Below are 25,689 nucleotides of genomic sequence, written 5' to 3'. Positions count from 1 at the left end.
CAACTCTAGTTAAAAATGTATACTTACCCCAACAAATGTAAATGTTAAGAACTACATTTATTTTTCATATATGCAAAAATATATATTTAGTAACCATTACTGTGTATGATGGGATATCAACAGATGAATGCTGGGAAATGCAACTCTTTGTCTCCAATCACATTTTGTAAGCACTGATACTTGTTTCCTATTATAGTTTTACTAGGGGCCCAGTGCACAAATTCATGCACCTTGAAAGGAACTGTGGACTGCGAGGCTGCAGTGGGTACAGGGAGGGTCTCGGCCCATCCTACGTGCTCCTGCCTGCCCCCGCCCGCCACAACTCCAGGTCCCCCGTCTGCCCGCAGTCACATTCCCGCTGCCACTCCCACGCACTGACAGCATCAGCCCTACTTGCACCCGCTGACAGCACAGAGTGATTGGGGCCGGCACCAGCAGCAGGTGCGAGTGGGGCCATCACCAGCAGCAGGTGTGAGAGGCAGCTGCCAGCCCCGATTGCCCCTCAGGACCAGGGGACAGTGGAGAAGCCCTTAGGGGCAATTGGGACCAGCAGCTGCCGCTTGCACCCGCTGATGGTGCCTAGTGATTGGGGCCGGCACCAGGTGCCAGCACTGGGTGCGAGTGCCCAGTGGGACCGCGGCGTGCGGGAGCAAAGAATTTTCAGTAACCACTAGAGGCTTGCCCCAATGACAGCAACCGGCACCCCTCCTTGGTGTGGCGCCCCCGCTCACCTGCTCCACCATCCTGCCGTGGCCGAGGCCCGCCATGTTCCACGCTCTGCTGCCCACGCCCGCCATGTTTCGCATGTGCCCTCTGGTGGTCAGTGCACGTCATAGTGACCGGTTGTCCGGTTGGTCTGCTGTTTGGTCTATTTGCATATTAGGGTTTTTTATATATATATAGGTTATAAAATTTCTGATTTACAAAATGTCTTTAAAATGCATAATTATGAGCAATTTAGTCCCAATTTCCAGGTCATGAAATCAGACTCTAATCTTCTTCCAGATAAGCTTACTTTCATTTCTCCAAATTTCATGATCAGTGACCAGGGGGATCCTCAGAACTGCTGAGCACGAGGAGCTGCCTGAAGTTGGAGCTAAGTGAACTCTTTTCTGGGGATTCTAGTGCTTGCTGAGCGTCAGGCAGAACACGCGTTCTCCTTGCTGTTCACTAGATTCCTTTGAACTTTTAAAAACTCCTGATGCTTGGACCCCACAGTATAGAGAATAAATGAGACTCTCTAGAGATAAGGCCTGAGCACTGGTATGTTTATAAAAGCTCCCCAGATGACTGTAATGTGCAGTTAGCACAGAGAACCACAGACATAAGAGACGGATGTTACATCACGGTCAGCTCATTATTGCTAACAACCTGGTGAACCAGCAATGCTGAACAGAGAAAAAAATGAGGGGAGGCTTCCATGGTAGATGGATCATGACGGGACAAGGCTCTATTCTGTAGATACAAGAGGATAGAGGCAGTAGTCAGAAGTCCCTCCCACCCCTGTCCCAGACGGTACTCCCGTAGGAGTCGATTCAGATTATCTGCAAAGTAAATGCCATCACCTCAAGCCCAGAGCCCAGCCGACAGGGGAGGCCCTAAAACATTCTTTTTCTGGAGACCGATTTTCAATGTGCGTGCCAGCTTTCTTCTGGGTTTCCCCTTCTCAATAAATCAACTCTCCACCCTGGGAAACTGACCCACTGAAAAACGGAGCACAGCAAAAAAGAGAAGCTGCTACATTACATTTTAAACTGCATCTGAAAGACTTTTTAGTGATTGTGATGAGGGTTTTCACTTCATTTCATCCCAACAAAGATTTATCGCTTAACTTTTATACGCCAGGGAATAAAGAACAGAGAGATGAACCTGAAACAGGTCAGCACCGATGAGCGAAGAACGATGGCGGAGAAGGTGGACGGATTAAAAAAAGAAGACATCGTTTTGATACAGGCAAGGACAGAAATACATAAAGTTTCAAAAAATACAGAGAAAGGGCAGATACATTTTGTCTGGAAGGAGGTCACGGACAGCTTCACAGAGGATCACATGGCTGAGCAGCATTCTGAAGACTAAACAGAAGTCCCCGAACCAGATAAGGCAGGATGAAACTTTTCTAGGAAACAGTCGATGCAAATGATCTCAGGCATGAAACAGCCAGGGACTGGAGAGAACTGGCTCTGCTCGCTTTCTCCTAAAATACAAAATGGCAAGGATCTTGAGTTTGAGGGCAGGGAGTAAGCGTTTATGAAAAACATACTCCGTGACAAGAATGCAGCGAGTCTTTGCTTTGTTTGTACACACTCAGATCATATTACAAAGAAGAAAATTGAGGCTCAGATAAGCGCTACCGCAGACATCCCTGGCATTGCCCTCTCATGAGTAGTTAATTACTTTGTTCATATTATTCTTATGTTTATACGAATCGTTTTTAATAATGTATTCTATCAGTTGCCCTCGTTACATGGAGAGGATTAAGGTGAATTACTGGTGTCCCGGGGTTTTGGAATTAGCCACCAGAGTACTTCCTCATCTCAAGTTAAATATTAACACGCTGCTGATACCTGCCTGTGGAGCGTGTGTGTGTCACACGTCATAAATGTAAGCAGTCTGGGGAGCGAGTAATCAGGAACTAATGTCTGCCATATTGGAATCATCACCTTGACAGCGAAACCTTCAATAAAAGCAAATCTTTAAGAAGTGCAATAGGGAATTAAATGATTTTAAAATAGCAGGATGTTCTAACTCTGAATCTGGAAAAACTTATTATAACTATTGCTAAATAGCTGTATTCACTGTTTTGAAAATATTTTTTAATGCTAACCATTTTAGGACACTTATTATTATTAGACTAGGTTAATATGGGCTTGTTTTCTTTGCTACTTCTCTTGTATGTAAAGATAATTCTTTAATGTCGACGTGGGCCAAAACCTACAAAAGTTCAATGCAGATATCATGTCAAGTGCCACTTGACAGCCTCCTGAATTGTGCAGAAATCAAATTAAGCCCAGTCCATTTCTTACCATTGAGGGGGTTTTCCTTGGGCACTAATTTATTTGGTCAGGACAATAAATTCAGTTTTTCTTCAGCATGAACCAAACTGCTATCTTAGGTGTACTTTGCCTTACTCTCCTTAGACCTCTGTTCTTTGAACGTCTAGCATCCAACTAAGAATCTTTTAATAATTCTATTATAGCTCTATCTTATACCACCTGACTCCAATGGGATAGTCTCTCCGAAAAAGCAAGCTGCTCTGAGTTCCTTTAAAGTTCTAAAAAGTTAATTAACATTTGCCAAGCACTTTGAAGACAGAACATGTGTCAAGAGTAATAATTATTTTTTAAAAATAACATCACAGGAGCTACCATTCTATAATTTTTTTCTCTGCATCTTTATTATTATTTTTAATCCATGCCTGATTCAATGTCCCCCAAAGGCAGGAGGCATGCAGATATAAGCATGTCGTTTGTATTTTCTTTCAAGTAAGTGCATCGTCAGACAAAGAATAAAGAAGTACTTTTCACACCACATTTTGCTCTGCACAACTTTTAGGCGCTAATTAAGCACATTTAAAAAGCACTATTTGGAGCATGAAGGAAGCCCTCTGCACCAAAAAGCAGCTGGAAGGAAACCGACCAGTTTTAGGTCCCAACTCCGCCTCTCAGAGCCCTGTGATTGTGGCCACAATTCCCGTAACGGCCAAACCAGGAGAGGTGGGTTAAATCCTCTACCAGACACCCTCCACCCAGCCTCAGCACTGCATCCGTGCTACCTCAACTAACCAAGCCCTGGAAATCAGCCTGCTTAGGTGTATCAGACTGTCAACCACCGTAACTCAGACTGGCCGTGACAATGTAACCAATTATCTAATTAATTTATTAACACTTTAATGAAGTACTTTTGAAAGGATGATCTCTCAAAATACAAACTCCTACTAGATCCAATAGCGAGAACCTACGTCTAAGAATCCAGAAGAGCTCAGTGATTTCCTTGTCAGTGAGGCTCATTTTGGATGTCCTCCCACCAGCCAGTACCCCTGCGTATGAAGTCTTCCCACCGCGTGGCCTTCCACACAGCACATATACTACACGTATCATGCTGAGTGCACGGTGGCTGTTTATGGAGGTCAGGGCCCTTTGGAGGAAGTGAAGAGCACTGTTGAGGAGCACATCAGAAGACTCAACTCTAGAAAATTTCTTAGGAGGCCTTACTTCCGGAGAAGATGGCTCACCGCATTCAGCTTGCCAAACCCTTGACTGCATTTCAACTACCTTGATTAGCATAAAATGCCTACTGGCCAAAGCAGAACTGAATTGTTGAACTGTTCTCTCACTTTGATGATGAATGTCACCATTTTTAAAAACGATTTTTAATTGATTTTGAGAGAGAGAGGAAGGGAGAGAGAAACATTAAGGCAAGAGTGAAACATCGATGGGCTGCCTCCTGCCCAGATCGAGGCAGAAACCTGGGCATGTGCCCAGACTGGAAATGAAACAGCCACCTTTAGGTGCGTGGAACAACACCCAGCCAACTGAGCCACAGTGGCCAGGGCTTTTTAATAATATTTTAAAGGATGATCAACTGCTTTAAAGTATATGAAAACATTTTATAGTCTTAGGTATATTTAAAAAACAATGTTCATTTTTGCAAATTAGCATTTATTTAGCTTTTGTAACTATCAGGCATTTCCTAAAACTATAACCAAATGTTCAAAAATTCAGTGAAAAGCACATTGCTTGTAATGATCTGCGAGAAATAATACTAAGAGTTCAAAGGTAGAAGAGAGCTAAATGAATACAATTTTAAAAAACATTTACTCCTTTAAGACTCATAAAGATCATGTGTCTGAATTAGTAAATATTAAAAGATAAAATTAAACTAATTCATATATTTCAATAATTTAAAACACTGCAGATTTGAAATTAATAAAAACATCCTGAAATCCAGGAAGATGATAAAATTGCTATCTTCTGTGTTATTGGAATAACGTTTGCTTTCTTCCTCAATTAGTGGCTGGGAGAAATTTTAAGTGTGGTGATCCTACAATATGCAGGTTGGAAATTTAAAAACCTTCCCATACAGTCACTATTCCCACCTCTTTTAAACTCCTAACAAACCAATCAGAGCATTTTCATCAAATGTCCAGCAAAGCTACAAATGGAAGGACATGTTAGTGCCAATCTGCAGAGGAGCCGGCAGAAGGAAATATGCACGAAGTCATTCACGAAGGAGGGCAGAGAGAAATCATGGTGCAGCATCTTTTGTCTGGACAAGCAGGTCAGCGCTGGGTGGGTCCTTCCCAGTAAGCCAGGGGACTGCTCACTTTTTAAAGTGCCCGTTCACCTATTGCATTTTCCAGGGGGGTTTATACAGTGCATGCATAACAGGTACCTGTTCTGACAAACAGGCAAGTACAGCTTGTCACTTGGCACTTTCGGGGTTACTTCTTGAAAAGGAAGTCCCGTTTCCAGCCATTAGTGGGGGACAGTAGTCTCGCCTTACCTGCAGTTTCTCTTTCCATGGTTTCCGTGGTCCAAAAATATTATGTGGAAAATTCCAGAAATAATTCATAAATTTAAAATTGCACATGTTCTGGGGAGCATGATGAAATTTCTTGCCATCCGGCTCTGCCCCACCTGGGATGTGGATCATCCCTTTGTCCAGCGTATCCACACTGCATATGCTACCTGCCCGCTAGCCATTTAGCAGCATCTCAGTTGTCAGACCTACTCCTGTGGTAACACAGTGCTTGTGTGCCAGTAACCCTTATTTTACTTAATTAATGACCCTAAAGCGCAGGAGTAGTGATGCTGGCAATTCAGATATGCCCAAGAAAAGCCATTCTATTTTATTATAAGTTATTGTTGTTAATCTCTTACTGTGCCTAATTTATAAATTAAATTTTATCACAGGTATGTAAGTACAGGAAAAAACATAGTATATATAAGGGTCTGGTACTATCCATGGTTTCAGGAATCACTGGGGTTCTTGGAACATATACCCCATGGATAAGGGGAGTACTACTGTATATAGACAAGGGCCTTTAAGAGGTGGAGACTGGAAGAGTCGAGGAAAAATAGCTATTTTTGTTAAAGTTCTAGTCATAAGTAAGCATAGTTACCACCCAAGCCATCTGAAAGCTTCAAAGTCTTCAAGATAGTAAACTAGAGGAAAAGTTAACAGGGATATTGTAGATCACAATTCAATGGAAGAGAAGGATAACAGAATCTTAAGATGTGAAAGCTGGGATAGAATCTTTTTAAAAAATATTTTTAAAATTGATTTCAGAGAGGAAGGGAAAGAGAAATATCAATGATGAGAGAGAATCGTTGATTGGCTGCCTCCTGCACACCCCTCACAGGGGATCCATCCCTGCAACCCAGACATGTGCCCTGACCGGGAATTGAACCGTGAACTCCTGGTTCATAGGCTGATGCTCAACCACTGAGCCATGCCAGCCAGGCTGGAATCTTTATTGGACTAGACTGGATAGTCTAATTGCCTTACGTAACCAATTCAGAGAAGTGAAAATAGTCTGTGAGACCTCTTAACTTGTAATACAAATTCATAGCACATGTGCATGATACACCATTTACTTATCTGGTTTGTCATGTGGGATGCAATGAAGAGAAGCTGGCTGTGGAAGAGGCCGGCACCACGGCAAAACAAGTAGCCACAGGTACACAGATAGGGAATGAGAGACTTAGTTACTTTGTAATGAAAAGTCTTTTTAGAAAATTTTGCTTTATGTTCTCAAACACTGTTGTTGTCAATAAAGTTTTCACCTGGGACTTGCTTATGTTTTAAAAATACTCTCTAAATCTAACTTTCTCCAATAGGGTAGGAGGTTGGGGAGAATTTGGGGGACACTCATCATGTGCTAGGGATTTTACAGATAAGCTCTCAGTTCATCTTGATCATTATCCTGTGAAGTATGTTATATCCATTTCACACGACAGAGAGTCAACATCCCAGGAGGTGAGCAGATTCCGCTGAGGGCCACAGAGCCGGGAAATGGCAGAACCGGGACTCCCAACCCAGGCTGCGTTACTCTAAACCAGTGATGGCGAACCTTTTGAGCTCGGCCTGTCAGCATTTTGAAAAACCCTCACTTAACTCTGGTGCCGTGTCACATATAGAAATTTTTTGATATTTGCAACCATAGTAAAACAAAGACTTATATTTATTTTATATATTTAAATGCCATTTAACAAAGAAAAATCAACCAAAAAAATGAGTTCACGTGTCACCTCTGACACGCGTGTCATAGGTTCGCCATCACTGCTCTAAACTCAAGTTGCTTTCAAACTGATCAAGTCTTAAACTATCTAATACTTATCCAAGGAACAGCCAGGCAAGCCATGCAACAGGGACTTTTAAGTGATCATTTTGTGCCTGAAACCAGGATTGGAACAGAGGCAAAGTGTTGTTCTCATGATCCTGATTCTTCCCCTTTGTTCCCAATCTTCTTTCCTCGTGGTTTCCAAACATTCTCCTCCTCCCATGGTCGCTTCTCTTACCCTTATTACAGAGTTTCCCTTCTCTCCCTATACTTTTGGAACTGAACAGAACCAAGAGATGCTGGGTCAAGTACTACAATAGTATTAGTTCCTAGTCATTCGTGGTGGTCATGCTCCCAACACGTGATATGTAGCAGCATAATTACTTCCCATGTTTAACTCTTGAGACTGTTGCCACAAATTCTAGCCATGTGATATGATGATCTGGCTGTGCCACAGAACAGCATGTATCTGTGTGGCCTTTAGTAGTAAGGAAAGAATTCTGAAGCAAGACCTTCTGCAAGCGTGTATAAAATAAACATGATGTGTGATGGTCACAAAACCCAAGTTTTAAGTAGCTTCCCCAGGTGACATAGTTCTAAAGCAACAAGGTCTATATCATTAAGCAAGCTTCACACTAGAGCCTAGGCGTCTAACTACTTGGCTACTTTCCCTCCCACCAGAACTGACGATAAATAAAATTATTAACCACCTCCGACAAAATATGAAGATGCTAATGAATGAAGACTCAAAGGATACACATATTTATTGGAGAATGATTCCTAGAATGTGTGAGTTATTCCTCGTTTTTGATTAATCAGGTACAAAGTATCAAACATAGCATATAATTTCAGAAAAACAAAACCAGTATGACTATAGAGAAAAAGGGGTAGGCTTGTAACCACTAGAATCACAGGTTTTATGAAACCCACTGTAGAAAATGCATTTTGCACCATGACCTGTCACACAATACATAACTAAAAGTTTTCCAAAGCAGTGCCTACCATCACAATGTGCCATGTTCTGTTATTTCTCGATTTCCTTTCTTAAATAATACTTATGGGGCTCAACAAAAGTGATTTCATGATACACTAATGGGTCAGGCCCACACTCTGAAAACCCCTGTGCCAGAGGACTGTCAAACCCTCCCCCGCCTGCATCTTTTGACGAAGGCAGACAGTATGAATGGATCGTGGCGTTTTTTCCGATGAGTTCTGCCAAGCCGTAGGACCCTTCAAACTAGCATTCCGGGCAGCAACTGTCAATTGGAACTGGGACGAAGACAAGACACGGTCACTAAGTTCCAAGAGGACAGGGTGCAGAGGTAGAATAGCTACTTGTGCTATTGGCTCTCGTTGTGCCCCTAGCGCTTGCTTAGTGGCTGGCACACAGAAGCACTCAGAGACCCACTGCAAAGCTGAGTCATTAAATGCCCACTAAGATTAGAGGGTGAGCGCTGGATCCTCAAGCTCCTCTGTGAATCCTCTCTCCTTCTCCCGGCTACTCCACAATTTCAATGTACAGCTTTCAAGATTCAGTGGTTTTGAGCACTGTATGTACCCTCCCTACTTTCCAAGCCCCCTCCTCTAATGGGTTTTCTGCACTAGGCTAGATGAAAAGCATCTCTGCTACTTTCAAAGACAACTGGTTTATTCTTAAAGAATCACCCAAAAGGGTTACGAAGTGGAAAACCACAGCAGAGTTCCTCGGTAAACTGGCCCAGGAAGGAAGGAGGAAAACGGACACGCCAGGACTTGGGCTGGATGCGGACGCATCTTCTCACCTCCACCTTTCAACAACATGCCTGGTTCATACTATTACCCCCACCTTCCTGGTGGGGAAGCAAAGCTTTAGAAAGAGAAGGCGAGGTCACACAGTAAATGTCTGGCAGAGCCAGGATTAAAACCGAGGTATTTCAATGATCTTTTCATTACTCCTCAGCCGCTCCTGAAAATGGCACGTTAAGTCACAAAACAACAATGACCAGAAGCCTTGAATCCCTTCGAAGTGTGTGAATTTAACAGGTTATCACCCTGGAAAAATAAAACCCATACCTTAGTAATATATTTCATCGTGTAACTTTATTTTTTCTTTGCCAAATCTTCGTGAGTTATTCATTGCTGGGTATGTTTTCCTTGGCAGCTAATCTTGGCTCAGGCGTAAGTTTTTACTGTACAGCAATTCAAATATGTTAAGTCCTCTATTACACAGGAAAAAAAGCATGCGTGCGTGTTTATGAAGTATAAAATGGAAAATATATGAATTGGGGGTGTCTATAGGGCAGTTAAAAAAAATTTGGCCTCTTGGCTCTCACCAGAAGCAGTTGGAAGGAAATGGAGTGGAAGAAGGCAGGCAGCATGGGTCAAGTTTAACTCACATCCACCCCCACACAAGTACACATAGCTTGATATAGTCACAGAACCTACAATGTGTAATTTGCCCAATCATGACCATGAGTCACTGTGAAAGTCCACTACGGAGGATGTTCGAGAAAGTATATTTCTGCTGTAAGTTTACAACAGTGGTTCTCAACCAGGAGCAATTTAGGGGGCATTTGTCGATGTCAGCAGACATTTGACACAACTGAGTAAAGGCTAAGGATGCTGCTAAATATTCTACAATACACAGGACAGCCTTCCGCAACAAGAAATTATAAAGCCAAAATGTCAATAGTGCCAAGGTTGAAAAACCCTGATTTAGAGGTGATGTTGTTACCTGAGCAACACAACTACTGTACCCCAGCTGCCTCTCTGGCCTCCTCATCTTTAAATGGAGATAACAGTATCTGCCTTATTATTTGTTATGAATATTACATGAGTCTTATCATATAAAGCATTTAGAACAGTACCTATGACACAGTACGTGCCCAGTAGATGTTACTGCTCTTGTTATCACCACCACCACCACCACCAGCACCATCATCATAAATCATCAAAGGTCACTACTGTACAGGGCAGTATTCGTATTAGCTGGATTCTGGGGGAGGGGAAAGGATTTTGTGGTCAAATAAACTTGGAAGACAGTGGAGTAAAACCAGACAGATTTCTATACTGCAGAACTTCTCAGAATCTTTAACAAGCAAAACTATATGGCATGTAGAATTTTCACAACTGGTCTGATTGAAGAACCCTATGCGGAATCTTGCAGGATCAAACACTCTTTCGGAAGAGGCTGGTGTGGTGAAAGGATGGTGGATTGAGAATCTACAGATAGAACTCAGTTCTTAAGTCTACCATTTACCAGCTCTGAAGCCTGGTTAAGTCCCAGGACCCTTCTAGACCTCCATAATCACCAATGCAAAATAGAATTTGGGCCCTTCCAGTTATGGGAGGTTCTGATTCTCTGATACTCCTGCGTGCTGATTATCACTAGCAAAACTCAAAGTCATGAATTATCAGATAACAATGACACCACAGCATTTCACTAGCAAAACTCAAAGTCATGAATTATCAGATAACCAAATCTGATAACCAATCATGTCCACCAAATTAATGTTATTGAAGAAGCTCAAATAGCCAGCACTGGGAAATCAAAATGAATATGATGCACACAATAAATGCTAGCTTATTTGTTGCTGTTGTTTCTGCAAATGCAGCCTCATCTTCTAAGCAGAAAGTGGGCTAACAGAAAAGAATATGGAAACAATGAAAAATAGGTTTCCACTACTCAAATTGCAAACCACTCAATTCTCTCTTGTTAGGTACTAAAGAAAATCTGCCGAGAACCTGACAAGACAGAATTGCTGTGTGAAGGAACTAAAACTCTCCTTGGAGAGGAAGATGCACAGATATTAGGCATCAGGTGAGTGCTCTTTAACAAAGAGCCCCGGGCACAGAGTAATCTTAGTTATGGCCATTTTTTAAGTCAAAAGCACCATGGAAAAACCACAAACAAAATTGGAAAACTAAGTGCAGACATTTATCTTCTTGTTTGGGTTTCCAGGTGAACATTCTTATTGCCTCCTGTTCAGACATCATCTACAGGAGCCAGGAAGATACCTGAACGGGAGGGTATGTATGCAGCTTGTCATTCACTGGGATCTTCACCACTGAGTGCACTTGTACAGTCTGGCCCGAATCCACCACGCATGACAGAGGTGGCACGGGGTGGAGAGATTTGTGCTTGTACTGTCCAAGGCACTGTTCCATTATATTATAACTGTAAGCTATTTTAACTTGCATAACTGGAATTGCTCACTCTGGGGTGCACAATTAGCCATGGTTATCTGAGTAGCCAGTGTACAGTTAAATCCTCTTTTAATACCAGTCTCTGGTGAAGCCCATAGGCCTTGGTCAGATTAAAAACCTCAAAACAACAACAAGATTAATAACAACCCTTTTTGCATCTATGGATCCCTTCTCAGATGAAATGCATAAAAATAAGGCGTTCCAGATTACAAAAGGAACCAGTTATATTGAGTATCTAAATATTAACATACATTTACTAGTAGTAATATATGTAATTCTTTAACATATTAAATAAAAATATCTAGTATTGTCTATTAGCTACCATTATGTCAAAACTGAACCATACATAAATATTTCTAGACAGACAATAACTGTAATGTGATATGGAAGTGTGTGTGTTTTCTACTGGTGACAAAAGTCACAGGTCCTGATAAAATACTACCACAACTCGTCACCTCCATTATAATCTTAAACAAATGCTAAAATTCAATGAGAGGTTTTAAATAAAATGCAAACCCAAAGCATATTTCTTTCCATCCAAGCTCACGGGCCCGAATTCCATCCCCGGGCCCTGTTGTGACCCATGGACCCCACGTTGTTAGGAAGCCCGACATTTAGGTGATGTGCTAAAGCCTCAAGAACATTCATTAAAAAGGACAAAAAGTTAACTCATCCCATGGCTTAATTTCTTCTTCTCCTTGGAAATGAAGATTTTGGTTACAGTGAAAACTGCCAGGTAAACTTACCAAATGCTCTTGCATACATGAGCTCATCTGATTCTCACAACGTTCCTGTGAGGCAGGCTTTAGATGAGCATTAACTCCATTTAACAACTGTGGAAAGTGAGGCCACAGGCTTTTAGACCCGCCCAAGTCACACAGCCAGAGTGCTGAGCTGGGACCCAAACACAGAGCTCCCTACTTCGAAGTCCATGCCCCAGGCCCTAACTCCTGTGTGGCGTCTGCAACGTGGGGTGGGAGAGGGAGACAACAAAAGCGATTGTTAAGACTCTTCTATCCACAGCAACATGCCTAACTAAGTTACTGCTAGATGGGGCAGGCCCTGGTAACTGACAAGCAACACTCAATCATTTCCTCCTTGTTCACTCTCGTATACCATTGTCCATAAACGAGTATTTTCTAGAATGCCAAATGTTCTAGCAACTATAGCTGGTCCCTCTGACCCAAACAGAATTCATCTGCTATGATTTCTGGAAGTTTGCCATACTGTTTGTATTTTATGAGCTTTTTTTGGATTTCAATGATTTCTTGACACATTTCTGATGATAAACTTGTCTGTTTTGGCTTTTCCTTTAAATTATTTAAGTTTCAGGCGACTTTCCATCTGTGTAGTCCCTGTTTTCCATTCCAGACACAAAAGAGAGAATGGCTTTCTATTTTCAAACTACTTTAAGAATATTCTTCTGTCAAAAATATCTTTCAAAATGCTTGGATTTGCTTGCTTTTTGGTGTTGTCCCAAATACTAATTAATATCATCTACCTCTTAACCCCTCTTGCCAGGAATATAACCACTTTGCTTCAATGGGCCTCAAAAGAGGAATTCTGATTTTTTTTAAAAAACCTAAAGCTTTAATTGCTTTTACTATTAAAAGTCATTTTTTCCATTATGAAATTTATTTTTTATAATTTTACTTTCTTCTCATGTAAATGCAACTTGTCTAATTTTTGTCTTTAACATTTTTGCTTTGACCTTTGAATTCATTTTAATAAATCTTTTTTGCTACTGAAGTTTCGTTTTCCTGCATTTTAATCCTTATTTTGTTCAGATCTACTTTTTAGGCCTCTTCTCCCACTCTTTTACTGAGTCCCTTTGCTGAATTTCAGACACGGCAAAATGTTCACCCTGAAAGGGGCCTTTGCAATTATCCTGCACAGGAGAGCAGCGTTTTTAACCTCCAAACAATAAAAACTATTCCCTACCTCCTTTGCCACCAGAGAGAGCAGTGAAAGAGGCTGGGGGGTAGAGGGGAGGGAGAGAGGGGAGAGAAGTGCTAAAGAGAAAGATGAGGTCCAAGAAGTGTTGACCTAGAAAGGGAAGTGGGAGGGAGGGGAGGACAAAGGGAGGAAGGGGCAGAGGGAGGGAGGCAGGCAGAGATAGAGATAGAGTGTGTGTCTATGGGATGGCAGTGCCCTCCCACGGGGAGCTCCTTAAGTCCCCTGGAAGAGGTACAGTGACAGGAAGCATTGAAACTTTGCGGCGGAGCTTGAAGATGGACCACATTTGAGAGACCCTTAGGTAGCCCTGAAGTGTGCCCTCACTTGACACATCGACAGCCCAAGCAACTTGTCTAAAGCCACCAGTCAACACAAGAGACCCAGCACTGGAATACAGGTCTCTGCCCCAGGCTCACCCTCTCACTGCAGAGCAAGCAAAGCCCCATTTTCACCCTATTCCTTGGCCTTGACTCTTTCTCTGGTGGGGTCAGGACATGCAGGGCTGTCTCAACTCCCATGTTCTGGCTAGTTCTGACAGCTCTCCTTCAATCCTCACAACCCCAAGAGCCTTTGTACCCACACAAAAGGTCAGGTGTGATAATAAAGGAAAGGGACCGATCATTTATTTAACCTTCACAACTGAGGAAGATATAATTACTTCCATTTCACAAAGAGGAAACCGAGGCTCATGACTGTGCAAGGTTGCAATTAGTGGTATGCTACCCACACTCGCTACTACACTTCAACACACAAACACGTATTAGGACTGTCATAGGCAAAGAAATGTTATTTCTCTTATTCCCTTATTCATTGTTTTAAAAAATATTCATTGGCCACCTATTATGGGTCAGGGGTCCCAATGGCTTTAACTGTATTCCAGTTCCAGGGCCGTGGCTCCAAAACCCACAAAAAATTACCAGGATGATTCTTTTGGAAGGATCTGCCGGGGAAACTTACAATCCATCTGAAATATGAGGCTTAATAGTTTAAGACACTATCTATTTCTCTTAGTCACAAATATGACTACCGATATCATCTATGTCTTTTGCCGGACTTGGACATGAAAAACTTTGAACCAGCTTTAAAAATCAAAGGAAAAAAAGTGCTCTAAAAGGGGGCATTCAAATGCTATACAAATGGCTCCCAAACAGGTTTTTTTCTTCTTCTTCTTCTTTTTTAACAAGAGCTCCACAAATATTCTGCTTAATTACTGTAGCAAAGTAATTAAGAGTAGAGCCGTGGGAATAGGAAAGACTTAGGTTTGAATTCCGGAGCCACACCATTTACCAGTTGTTAGAGCCCTTTAATCTCGCCAGGCCACAGTTTTCTTGTTTGTAAAACAAGAACAATCATGGCACCTAGATTATAAGGTTGCTGTGAAGATTACTGGAGGTAATACAGATAAAGCATATGGAACAAAGCACAGCATGCAGGAAATGATCAATAGAGAGAGCTCTAACTGCCATTGGTATTATTGCTCGGGCAATGAGAAGAGTTGAACACATTTTATTTTAATATTACTTTTGAACAAAGATCTAGATGAAGTTGACAGCCTACTGATTTTGGAAACCAGTTTTGTGTTAGTTCTTGATAATAATTTGAGCATGTGTTCTGAAATAAAAGTGGACAATAATAAATTATGCTGTTCCATATATAGTTTAGTATTCCCAGTATAAATTATGTTTTTGGGTTAGCTAATAGAGCTAACACATAGTAACGTCTATTATTCTGAAATATATAGTTGTCTTATCATTTCTACTTTAATAAATTTTGCAAAAAAGTTCTACCAACATTTATTAGTATAGTTAACTCCACCTTCAGGAGGATTTACTTTTCAAATCTGTTTGTTGTTTTTTTAAATTATTAACTGATTTATAATTAGCATTCTTCATTGCCTTCTCTGTGACAATGTGTTAATTTTAAAAAGGAAATACAGAACATTATCTTTTAACAACTGCTAAGTACATTTATTTCAAAAGGAAACTAAGTTTTGTTAAACATTTTGATCATTCTGTCATCCTATACGATTTACTGCCATTTCTCCAGAATTTGAAAAACTACAGGCACCAATGATAAAAATTATATTAAGAATTAATTCTTGAAAAAATCCAGTTGGTTAATCTTTCATATTTTCTTCTATTACCTTTCCATATAGTCTTTTTTTGTCTATAGAGATATTTCAGTTCTTCTCGTTGAAAAACAAGTCACTAAAAAAAATCTTTTGGCTAATTTGGTTTAATATATAATAAGACTAACATGTCTTATTATATTTTTTCTTTTATATGAAACTGGAAATTTGTTTGCACATATTTAAAAAAGCATGATAAAATTTCAATTTTTGGTTTTTAGAAGTAATTAGAATGCTACTTACCACACCTCAGTCCAGGCACAAACTTGTACTAGTAATGCTTTTACTTCGAATTACAATTCAAACAACTGTTTGTCATGACTAACAGTTACTATGCATATAGATATTCATTTTAAGATAAAATTAAGGTTGTCCTTTTCATTTAAAAAAAATTCTAATCTCATTTCTAAAACCAAAAAAGAAATAATAAAGCAAACTAGAATCTTATCATTATTTGGGTGCTGGCAAACATGCGGCAACATTATAGAACTATTAAAGACAAGCTAGAAAGTGTACATTGTCCTGTTCCTTAACTTCATGTAGTTCCACTCTTACTCATAAAAAAGAAATCGGTTTTGAATCATGGCACAGAATGTGAAAAGGAAAGGTCAAGTGACAATATTACCAGTTAGTTTACTTGAAAACCAGATCTAGTTAAAAGCCAGTTAAATCCTAATTTCAAAGACTTCACTCACTCTATGTGGATTTTACCACAGAGAGCTCACACTTTTATTGCTTTGGTCTACTGTTTCTCCTGTGAGACTTTTAAAAATTAAGTTAATGAAGTTGCGATAGTAGGTAAAAGATCGGGTTTAAAGAGGGAAAAATTACCGGAACCCTGTAGAGTTATTCAATAATGACTTTATGACTTGGATTTCGACTTGAACGTACCCTGGAACTTAAAAAAATCTCAGGTGATCTTAGTAAGATCTTACTAGTTTGACTTTTGGGGGACCAATCCTTTGCTTCCATCTACCTTTGGACTTCAAAATAGTTTCACCTCAAATGTATAATAATATTGGTCTTGATTGGTCATTACATGCCACATTTAGGGCAGTTAGAAGAGCACACGGTATATACCGCAAGTTTCTGGAGCAGGCCCTTCTGAGTTGATATTTTAAACATATCCAATTTACTAATGTGGCCAAAGTCCACCTGACTTCACAGAGATAACTTAAAACATTGGCTGTCATTGTTTCTAGATGTAGATCTTTCCCCTTTTCTGCTATTCTCAGAACCAGGAGTATTTCTAAGCAAAGAACTTAGATTTAAAATTACAAGGGGCAAAATCCGACAGAGAAATGGAAGAACTCTTACATGACCAATGCTATACCATTTTGATCACTCTAAAAATCTACCATTTTACTGTACTTTTTGCCTCTTCCAAATTGTAGAGGCTGAACACACACACACACACACACACACACACACACACACACACACACACACACCAGAGAACTACAATACAAACTCTAAATAATTCAAAAAGTAAGTGAAAACCTAAACACACTTTTCAGCTGCATTCTCTTGAATGCTACCCACACCCTGGAGGACTTATAATCAAATCATATTCTATCTTTTTTTTTTCCCAATTAGGTTGAAAGCAGTTTGAATAAGGCTACTGCCTATACACAAATGGCACTAATTTTCCCATTTGCGTATAAGCCTTTTAACTTCAGCTGTTGTGCCCCTGGCAAGGAAGTGGAGCTGAACTGGACAAGACTAAAAGATTTCATGGGTTTGATTTGCTGTGGATCATGAAGCCGGCTTTGCAAATGGCAGAGACACTACTTTCTTCCTGCCAGCGCTAGCTCCCTGGAACCAGTGTGAAAGGGCTGCGGGGAATCCGACTCCCAGAATTTCTCTTCTGGTTCTGAATCCAGGCTTACTGGGAAGAACTATGATCAACCCACGGAGCTTGTTTTATTAGTGATCTCCTCAGTCTTTCATCTCAGCACCCGATCCTTTGACAGAAGTGGCACAGACACAGAAATGGAAACTGGGCCCCAAACTACTTAGCATAAATGTCCCCAAGGCCAGTAAAATATGCATTTTCCTTTTGCTAAAAGTGTAACTTGTAATTAATACAACCATTCTGACTTTGTTCAAAGGGTTGGTGCCATTTGTGATGTTAAAAAATAGCCCCTCAAAAGCGGCACTCTCTTAAAATGAAAATTACTTATTTAATTAACTTTTATAATGTATTTCATTTATAAATTGGTCTTAAGTGTTGAAGAGCCTGGAAGATGGTATTTAAACAATATATAGTAGGTTGTATGTTTGATAAAGCCATGATTAAGAATTTTACAATAGGATTTTTTCCTCATGTCTGCTATATTTTAATACACTTAAATATATACTGGCTAAAAGTCAATTACACAATAAAGTAGAAAGTGCTAGGAAATGTGATGAATGTGGATAAATTCTGATCCCAAACTTATTTTTCATCCTTTCCCTGCTGCAAACCAAAGCACGCATATACCATAATCATGCTTGGATTTCCCCCCGCTTCATCTCAATTCTCTTCAAAATTATTTTGATAATTTTCTGGACTCCTCACATAAAATATGGTGAGTGGGAAGTGTCAATATCCATTAATAAAACAGGCACATTAGGGTACTTATACTGCACCAATGAAATAACTGATTTACTTGTTATACATTTATGTTTTTTTAAAAAAGGATAGTTAAAAAGCCTCAGTGAAAATACATTTTACAATACAAAGATCAAATTTCACTGTTTCTTATTTAAGGTTGACATATTCTAGATTCAACAAGCTTTTTCTTTCTAGTCTATAGAAATATGTTTTAACAGAAAATAAACTTTCTCATTCCTATAAAAAACTTTTAAAACACCTGGGGGATTACTCCTAAGGAAACAGTCTGTTAAATACATCAAGAAACTGTTAAAACGTAATTATTGATTCTTTTGTTAATCTGTGGTTCAAAAAAACTGGAAAATACCTATCAAAACCATTACTCTTTAAGAATCATACCATTACATGTATTCTAAAATGTCTTCACAAGACATCTGACTTAAAGGTAGACACCCCTGAAAATGCTAATAATTAGGGATTTAAATCTATTGCTTTTTTATAGTTTAAATTTGTTAAGAGACCCTACAGTGTTTATATATTGAAACTACCCAGAAAAACTAAATAAAGAAAAACTGTGGCACTTTTATGAAAAACTTAATGACACCTACTGTCATTAAATGTCAATGTTTCAAGCAAAAGACATCTTATAAACTTATTAACAAAGAAAAGAATTGTTAAAGTAATTAACTTAAAAATGCTTTGAATTGTCCCATACAGCTATTAAAAAAATTAACTATAACTTCAATTTTAAGGCAAACCAAGATAAATATATTTCTTAATTTGAGAAAAATCATCTGCAAAAGACATTTTTATTTCACCCAATTTAACACTGTTTACTTGAGAATGTGAGATTTACAAGTGTGCATTCTCCTTAAAATTCTATAAGTAGAGGTGTGGCAAAAGTAGGCTTACAGTTGTGAGTACACGAAACAGAGTTTATTCTGGTATCGTTATTTATTATTGTATTATTTTCCAGATATACAACTATAAACCTACTGTTGCCACACCCTGTATAATGCCTAATTTTATGCTACCTTTTTATTTTACTTCCTCAAGCATTTTTATAGCTTCTAGAATAACTAGTTATTATATTGTACAAACATGATAAGCTTAACTTTTCTTTCCACTGCATTTTTAAAAAAACAATGCTCAAGAAGATTTCATTGTATACCTCCTTTCTTAATCATCTATTTTAAATTTCAAAAACAGCCAACAATCCATGTTATCAGTCAAGGACTGTACCTGTGATCCACACTTTTTCAGGACGATAAAATTTCACCCTGTACTCTTGACTTCTCCCCACAGTTACCTATCATGTACGCAATATCCACATTACAGTACGGTCTGAATATGTACACATAACAAATAAACACCACAAGCTGATGATTCCATAAAGTCTGATAAATCTCTGAAGATAAATACAAATAAAAATAGGGGGGGAGGGCTTAAAATTCAATTTAAGATGTTTTTTACGTCCTAAGATTAAGGAAGTTGCCCAATTTTCATAAGGCTGCTACAAGTTAAAGAGGAAAAGGTGGCTATAGCTCTAAAGGGGGCACTGAAACCACTGTTATTTTTATATTTGTCTCTTAAAATCAAGATAAAGGCCTTCACTTAAGGATTAAAGTCTGGAGACCATGAGAAATAACCCGGATTAGATTTGGAAAAAAAAAAAAAAAACCCCACAAAAACTTAAAAGTCAGTCCTTCCTCCAAACAATCACAAAACTCCCTAACAAATAAACCTCAACTTGACTGTCATTTGTAAATCACCTTTTTAAAAACCAATTTAAGCAAAATTCCTTTAAAGTATAAAATAGAATATTGCTTAAATTTCTGTCCATGAGAGAAACACTTTAACGCAAGGGTAAGAAACTCCAGAGAAACAAAAGAAGGTCTTTTTCCTAATCCCATTCCAAAACTGTCACGGACGCCGTGAAGGAAGGTGCAAGGCCGGATTCCAGAAACCAGAGGTCCCCGAGCGGCGAGAATGCCTGGCCTTAGTCTCAGCTGCGGTCCAGGTGTCCGTCGGTCCGGAGCTGACTGTCATTCTTAGTCCTAATACCGCCAGTGCAGAGACAAAGACGGTCCCGCAGGAAGCCCATGAAGGGGTCGCTTACGCTCAAGTTTCCCTTAAACTTCTCCGCTGCCCCAGCGGCGCCAAGAACCCACTTGGGCCGTTTCTCACTCCGGCCATTGTCTCGCTGCAGGATCAAAGGCTCTGGTTTTAAGGGAAGCACCGCTGGCAAAACCAGGATCTCGCAGAGCATCACTTTCCCACCTGCTTAAAGCGAAAACAAACTCGAATCCTCCTCCGTGGGCATCTGAAAAACACGCCCTAACTTCTCTTCCCTCTAAGAGGGGAAAGAGGAGGGAAGAGGCAGTCATGGTCTGTGCTAAAGGGGCTTTCTTCCAACATCGGTGATCGAAAGCGCTCGTCCCCATCCGCTCCCGGACACACCGCTCCTTCTTCGCGGGTTTGGGGGGAAGAGGGTGGACCTGTGACTTCGGAGATCGAGCCGCGGAAACAACGGCGACCCGGGCTGGAGGAGGAGGTGGTTCTGCGCAGAGCCCGGGCCGCGGTGCCCAGGCAGCGCCGACCCGGCCGCAGCATCCCCGCCCCAGCGCCCCTCCGACCCGCGCGCAGCCGGCCGTGCGCCCAGGCCCCGAAGCCACTTCTCAACTCCGCCCGGCCCCGCTCCTCGCGCCTCCCCGTTTACCTGCGGGTCCGGTCAGAGAGCGGAGGCGCCGCCCGGCCTCGCCCCGGCGCCCGGGCAGCCGCCGCATCCCTCCGGCCTCCGAACCCCCGCAGCCCCGCGGCCGCCGCCTCCGGGATCGGTCCCCGCGGGCGCCGCGGCCGGGAACGCGCGTCTCGCCGCGCTGGGCGCCGGCCGTGCAACCTGCCGCCCGGGCTGCGCCCCAAGGTGTGCGCTGGTCCAGGCCGCTCGCGAAGATCCGGGGCTGGGGGAGGACGTCCCAGCCCCCCGACCCCCGGCCTCCGGCGGCGCGGGGAAGAGCGGACCGCCGCGCACCTCCACCGCACCCACACCTGCCGCAGCCCGCGCCTCCGCCGCCGCGGCTCCGCCCCGGCCCCGCCCCTCCCCGCCCCTGGCTCCGGCCGCCGCGGGCAGGAAGGGGAGGGCAGCGGTCCCCGGGTCCGCGATCACACGCGGTGCTGTGCCTCCTCCCTTGCGCCGGGGCGGGGTCCAGGTCTCCCCACCGCAGCGCCCGCCGCGCTAGAGCGCCGGGATTTGGGGGAAGCAGTAGCCACCTCAGGCCCCTTGGATGCGGCAGCCCTTTGCGGCTGGGTGCCTCTCGCAGAGAGTCCGCGCTCAGGAAGGGGGAGGATGCCCACGTGCGCGAACCGGACCTCTTCGGTGCACCCCCCAGTCCTTGCAGTTGAGCAAACTGCGCGGCGGAAGTGCCTCCGAGCCGGACCCCGCGCCTGTAGGGGTTTCCTGAAAACCTGGCCGGTTGCGCGGGCCACGAGGGTGAAACTTGCTATTGAGCACGCGAGGGGGTGTCCTGCCCTCTGCAGCGGACTCTCCTGTGTCTCGGTGCTTCGAGGCCTGCCCTAGATGCCACCTCCACCATGACGTTGTTCCTGGTGCCCACCCGCGGACAGATTGGATCTCGTCCTCTTTCGGACAGCCGGGGCGCCCCGAACCTCCCCACCGGCCCTCGGATGGAGGAGGGCGCTTCGGGAAAGGCAGCGAGCCATCTCCCAGCAAGTTAGTTATTTTTATTGTACTGCGTGGATTCACAATCAGTACTACCAAGCAGAGAGATTTGTGCTTTCCTAATCCCTACCCTTTGCGTTTAAATGCCTCGAAATCAGAGGCTGTAAGTTTTAGCTCATCACTGGAAGTTTTCAAGTAAATACTGAGTGGTACACGGCGGGATGATCGCACCAGATGACCTAGCAGGAAATTCTGGCTGTCCCACTTATCTGTATCCCCTTGAAAGCCCAGCATGGCTGCTTGCACCTAGGTGGGGGTGGGGGTGGGGTGTTCTGTGCGTGAATGTAATTAATTTTTGACGAAGGTCAGTCTAATTCTCATAAAATTTTTCCCTGGTAGGTGGTGGTTTGGGAGGCAAGGTTCAGAGTGGTATTTTTAGTGAGGGTGGAATATATCCATGTGAAAAATCATTGATTCAATAAAAATGAAAATCTCCATCAGATGTTCCCCAATCGGTTGGTACTTATAAAGCCTTCTTTCCTTAGTCAAATGCAGTTGATGTATTGCATAAATTAATTTGCATAAGCACTTAGCTCAAGGAATGTATGAAAGTTTGAAGTGTAAAATTTTCTGTATACAGTACAGTTGAATAAAACATGTTTAAAAATAAAGTAAAAAATAATTGCCATTTCCTACATTTAAGTGTATGTTTTGAATTGAGAGGTAGGTAGTGTTTAATGGTTAATGATATTAAGTAAACAACCAGGAAGCAAAGAAACTCATCCCACTTCAGCTTAAAACAGGTTGAATTCATGAACCGGTTTATTTTATTTTTTTTAAATCTTTACTGTTGAAATTATTACAGATGTCCCCTTTGTTTTTCCCATTGACCACCTACACCCGCCCCTCCCAGCCTTCACCACTCTCTTGTCTGTGTCCCCTGGGCTATGCATATATGCATGTAAGTTCCCTAGTTAATCACTTCCCACCCCCCACCCCCACCTTCCCCCTGAAATTCATCAGTTTGTTTCATGCTTCTAAATCGTTGGATTTATTATGTTCATCAGTTTATTTGGTTCATTAGATTTTACATGTGAGTGAGATCATGTGATACTTATCTTTCTCTGACTGGCTTATTTTGCTTAGCATAATACTCTCCAGGCCCATCTATGCTGTTGCATATGGTAAGAGTTCTTTCTTTTTTACAGCTGCATAGTATTCCATTATGTAAATGAACCGCAGCTTTTTTATCCACCCATCTGCTGATGGGCACTTGGGCTATTTCCAAATCTTCGCTATTGTAAATTTCGCTGCTATGAACATAGGGGTGTTCATATATTCTTTCTGATCGATGTTTCTGATTTCTTAGGAGATATTCCTAGAAGTAGGGTCACTGGGTAAAATGGGAGTTCCATTTTTCATTAACTCTATTTTAAAGAACTGAGAAATCTCAAGTTATTTTTAAAAAGTTTTATTGAGCCGAACCGGTTTGGCTCAGTGGATAGAGCGTCGGCCTGCGGACTCAAGGGTCCCAGGTTCGATTCCGGTCAAGGGCATGTACCTTGGTTGTGGGCACATCCCCACTGGGGGGTGTGCAGGAGGCAGCTGATCGATGTTTCTGTCTCATCGATGTTTCTAACTCTATCCCTCTCCCTTCTTCTCTGTAAAAAATCAATAATAAAAAAAAAGTTTTATTGAATTTATTGGTCAATAAAGACCTCAATGTATTTACCTATCTTTTAAAAAGAACTTATTGGGGTGACTTTGGTTATTAAAATTATATAGGTTTCAGGTATAAAATCCTATAATACATCATCTGTATATTGTATTGTGTGTTCCCCATCCAAAGTCAAGTCTTCTATCACCATATATTCATTCCCCCAGTACCCACTTCTACCTTTTTTAACTATTTCCTTTTTTATGGCCGAGTAGTATTCCATTGTGTAAATGTACCACATTTATCCACTCATCTACTGATGGGCACTGGGGCTGCTTCCAAGTTTTGGCTATTGTAAATAACACTGCAATGAACATAGTAGGTGCATGTATCCTTTTGTGTTTTGTGTTTCTTCAGATATATTCCCAGAAGTAGGATCACTGGGTCATGAGACAGTTCCATTTTTAATGTTTTTGAAGAATCTCCATACTGTTTTCCACAGTGGCTGTACCAGTCTGCCTTCCTACCAACAGTGCACGAGGGTTCCCTTTTCTCCACATTGTTGCCAACACTTACTGTTTGGTAATTTATTGATGATAGCCGTTCTGAGTGGTGTGAGATGATAACTCATAGTGGTTTTAATTTGCATTTCTCTGATGGTTAGCGGTACTGAGCATCTTTTCATATGTCTACTGGCCATCTGTAGGTCCTCTTTGGAGAAGTGTCTATTCAGGTCATTTGCCCTTTTTTAAATTAAATTGTTTAGGGCTTTTTGTTGTTGTTATTATTATTGTTGTTTTGTGTTGAGTTGTATAAGTTATTTATAAATTTTGGGTATTGACCCCTTATCAGATATTTAGTAATTGGTGAATATGCTCTCCCATTCAGTGGGTTGTCTTTTCATTTTGTTGATGGTTTCCTTTGCTGTGCAAACACTTTTTAGTTTATTTTTTCTTTTGTTTCCTTTGCCTGAGGGAACATATCAGAAAAATTTTTGCTACAAGAAATATTTGAGATTTTACTGCCTATATTTTTTTCTTCTAGGATTTTTACAATTTCAAGTCTTACATGTAAGGCTGTAATCCGTTTTGAGTTTAGTCTTGTGTATGGTGGAAGAAAGTTGTCTAGTTTCACTTTTTTGCATGTATCTGTTTAGTTTTCCCAACACCATTTATTGAATACACTAGCTTTATCCCAGTGTATGTTCTTGCCTCCTTTGTGAAATATTGACCATAAAGGTGTGGGTTTATTTCTGGGCTCTCTATTCTGTTTCATTTATCTATGTTTGTTTTTATGCCAGTACCCTGTTGTTTTTACTACTTTGGCCTTGTAGTATAGTTTTATATCAGGTAGTGGGATTCCTCTAACTTTGTTCTTTTTTCACAAGATGGCTGTGACTATTTGGGGTCTTTTGTGGTTCCATATAAATTTTTGTAATATTTGTTCTAATTCTGTAAAATACGACACTGGTATCTTGATAGGAATTGCATTGAATCTATAGCATGCTTTGGGTAGAATGGACATTTTAATGATGTTAATTCTTCCCATCCATGAACATAATATATGCTTCCACTTATTTGTATTTTCTTCAATTTCTGCTTTTTTTCCCTGCATCTATTGATATGATCGTGTGTTTTTAGTCTTCATTTTATTTATGTAGTGTATCACGTTTATTGATTTGCAGATATTGTACCAACCTTGCATTCCAAGAATAACTCTCTTTAACTTATTTCTGCTCTGATTTTTATTGTTTCCTTTCTTCTACTCACTTCGGGCATTGGTTTGTTGTTCCTTTTCTGGTTACCTTAGTTGAGAGTTTTCTTATTTCTTGAGCTAGGCATGGAATTTCCCTCCTAGGACTGCTTTCACTGCGTCCCATATATTTTGGGTTGTTGTGTTCTCATTATCATTTGTTTCAGGGTATCTTTTGAATTCTTCCTTGAGCTCATTGTTAACCCATTCATTGTTTATTAACATGTTATTGAGCTTCCATGTCTATCTGTGTTTTTCAGTTTTTTTCTTGTGATTGATTTCTAGTTGCATACCGTTATCGACAGAGAAGATATTTGATATGATTTCAGTCATCTTGAATTTATTGAGACTTGTTTTGTGTTGTAACATGTGGTCTATCCTCGAAAATATTCCATGTGTATTTGAAAAGGAGTGGAGGGTGGTAAGAGATTAACCAAAGAACTTATATGCATAC

Source organism: Myotis daubentonii, chromosome 11, assembly GCF_963259705.1.
Source record: "Myotis daubentonii chromosome 11, mMyoDau2.1, whole genome shotgun sequence".
Classification (NCBI taxonomy): domain Eukaryota; kingdom Metazoa; phylum Chordata; class Mammalia; order Chiroptera; family Vespertilionidae; genus Myotis; species Myotis daubentonii.
Note: the sequence above shows the minus strand (reverse complement) of the source record.